At 35.9% G+C, this 3,515-nt stretch overlaps 1 pseudogene; it reads right to left on the bottom strand.

Moving 5' to 3' along the window:
* Window positions 1–530: 530 nt before the first annotated feature.
* Window positions 531–3,174, bottom strand: LOC107030929 (annotated as a pseudogene).
* Window positions 3,175–3,515: the final 341 nt, after the last annotated feature.

The raw sequence follows: 3,515 nt of genomic DNA, 5'->3' as shown, positions 1-3,515 counted from the left end.
TTTTAAATCAATGTTAGGAAACCGATGTAAGATAATAGAATGCAGCAATGAAATATATATTTTTGGTTTGTCAAGTGCTATAAGGGAAAATAGGAATAAGATATCTCGAGTTTGACTGATGTGAATGAACATTTACCCCTTGGTTGAAAATTTGTTGTCAAGATGTTTGTGTTTCAAATAACGAATGGTTAAATTTGAAAAACAAAAGTTTGTTGTAAGTGCAAAACACTTGAGATCATACTTTGGGAGCTTGACGAAGTGTACAAAATGCTTGAGGAAGATTAAGTATAGAACATAGAACAACATTATGTATTAAACCATCAAACTTGAGGATTTACAACGACCATTAAGCACATCTCCCTCTTTCTAACTCTTTTCGCATGTACTTTATACATATATCCATAAGTTTTTTCATTTCCTATCAACTATTATATTTATGGTAGGAAAGAAAGGCCCGACGAAAAGGACATAGATTTAATCTGGAAAAAAAACATACAATGACAAGTTTCAGTTTTCTGCGAAGCAGCTAACTATTCTGAATCTAGAAAGTGGACACTAATTCCCTCCATAATTGGTGTCCTACAGGAAGGGCATTTGCCCATTCCTTTCTTTTGGTAAAGCACATTGCAATCTTCACAAAGGACTTGATATGCACAAGGAAAAAAAACCACTGATATTTGATCATTCATACACATAACACATTTCCTGTCCACATTTAGAACATTAGAGCCACAACTTTCTGCATAAGCTACTAAACCCTTTGTCATTTGTGGAATGCCTCCTTTGAGTGCCTCTATTTTTGATCTTTATGATTGGAATCTCAACTGAGAGATTTCACTCTAACACTTTTGGATATCTTCTTTATACTTTTGCATGTTTATTACTACCTTTTCTGTAAAATTATCTCACTGCACTTTTCCGTGAACATAGAGTTGTTCTCTTTCAGCTTTCAGAGAATCAACTTGCTGTAGAAGCCTTTGCTTAACCCGTTCCTCCTGCTTCAATAGGACCTAAAATTCAAAACATATACAAATTTATTTCTATAATAAAAGGAATATCAAATAGCAAGTGCATTATTAGTATGACTGCATAAGTTAATGCTTTAACCACTATTACCGGAGGCGATAAGTAAAATAACAACTAGTCATTAACAACCTGAAGACTCTGAATTACTAACTATATTTGTAAAAGAACATTTTAATCAACCAAAAAAAATTAATTACTAGAATAAAAATACCTTAAACTGGTCCACACTCTTGTTGGCTTTCTCTTGCTGCTGTTGTAAAGAAATTTTTTCCTGCTTGAAAGTAGATAAAGACTTCTCAAATGAGTGTTTCTCCATGTCCTCTGCTTGACACTTCTTTATTGCCTCCTGCTCCTTTGCTAAAGCAGTATTCACATTCATAGAATTCTCATTGGTGGAGAGCATTAAAGCCTCCATATCCTTTTTAGTCCAACATTTTTCATCTCCAATGTTTTAAGAAGAGAATAAGTTGTCTCACTCATGTAATTAATACTTACTTGCTTTTGCTCCATTGACATAATCCTCTCTATGGTGACTTTCTCCAACATTTCCTTTTCCTGGTGAACTTTTTCAGCATCTTTTGTTTCTCCCTCAACATTTTAAGCGCAACATGGTCCTTGCCAAGCCTCCGGGTAGCCTGCAGTACCTTCTCATTTGCCCAATCAGACCACCATTGGAGCTCTTTCTGCAGTGATTTCAAACGGAAAGTTCGCAGCAATATAGTTTCATCTCTCTCATTTAGAGGGACATATTTCCCTATAGACTCATCATATGGGATACCAACGTAATAATCTGGCACCGTAGAAGAAATGTTTGTGTTGTCAAGGCTTTTTAGCTGGACATGGGATCCATGGATAACAAATCCAAATCCTTATCATTTACATCAGCTTGCATAGGTGCCACTTTGGAGGTGTCACTTGAACGTGTAATGGATGAGGAATGGCGGGGACTAACAGAACTTGGTTTCGCTAAAAGTTGATTCCATTTAATATAAGTTGTTCCTTTGGAGTGTGAACTTTTCTTTGTTGCACCATTAAAATATCTTGTCCAAAACCAAATTTTCCCAGACATTCATGTTTGCTTTAATATTCTTACTCGTACGGCTTCTGCAGTTCTTTTCAAACGGAAATGTTTTTCACCTACACAAATCCTTCTTGGAGTTTAAGGAATTTTTACCAGCCCCCGATTTGTCTTCTACAACTGTTCCTTTCGATTAAGCCTCTGGAAAAGGTGTGGAACATTTTGTTCCTTTTCCCGCAATAGGTCTTCTACAAACATTTGAATTTTTAGATTTAGGTTCTTGAGGGGTTGCACTAGCAATAAGAACTTTGGATTGCAATGTTTGAGCAATTGCGGCCAAAGGTGTTGACGACTGTTGTTTATCAGAGTTTGATTGAGTATTATTGGAATTCTCTGTCTTTGATTGGGGAAGATTCAAACCAGACGAGCTATCTCCTAGACTTTCTTGACTGCATAACTCAACCAGATGATAACCTTCCATTGTATATGCATGTATCAAATTCAAGTCCAATATTAACAGCCACCACAATGCTTCTACAACTGAAGAATCTGGATTAACCCTCTCTGAGCACACAAACCATCTCTAACAATGTGTAATTAACCAATCTCGGTAAATCTTCAAATACAAAAGTTTTACAAATACCAAAAATATTTTCCCTACTCAATAAAGCTGAGGCACCATCAACAACATTTGAGACTGCGTCTTTGCTTCCATGATAAAGACCACTCCGTATGATAACCATTCAGCAACTTCCACACTGTATCCACACTTGACAATCCTCTTGACTGCACTCTGGAAAATTGAGGACAAATTTTGGGTTAAAAGCTCCAGAAGTTGAGTAGTTATCATATCCTCCCAATCTGTATCTGGTGGCATTTCCACTTCTTAATCAGCATCAGAGTGAGGGCACCCGTCCTTCAATAGGTTGATCTCAAAAATAGTGTCTCCTTTCGAGGCTTTCTCTAATAATTCATACTTTTGAAATTCCGTTAGACATGACACTGGTGAATTATTAATTGTTCCTAGAGGATGCTTCGATTCGAACTTCCTCTTTGTTCATGCTTTCTTCCTGGTTTGAAACCACCAATGACTTTTCGTTGACATCATCAGTGATGTCATCATAAACCATGTTGATTATATTTGTACTTTTATCGATCAAGTGTCTAGCCACAATATCTGGTCTAGTAGCAAAAATTCATTCTAGTGATAATATGGACTTGTGGGGATTATAAGTTAAGATAAACACGTAACAAATTAGGGTTTCCAAATTAAAGGAAAAATCCACATTGCAATGTTTATTTGATAGGCTAAATAACACAAAACAAAATTGAAAGGCTTATAGAGACAAGAACGACTAACTCAGTAAACACGATTAAGCAGAAATTGTGTATGTGGAACTCCCAAAGACAGGTTGACATCAATAACTCAAATAAATTAATTCTGGAAAAAGATCATTCAAATGAATTGGGT

This window comes from Solanum pennellii, chromosome 9 (assembly GCF_001406875.1).
Source record: "Solanum pennellii chromosome 9, SPENNV200".
NCBI classification, from domain to species: domain Eukaryota; kingdom Viridiplantae; phylum Streptophyta; class Magnoliopsida; order Solanales; family Solanaceae; genus Solanum; species Solanum pennellii.
This window is presented reverse-complemented; position numbering and strand designations above follow the sequence as displayed.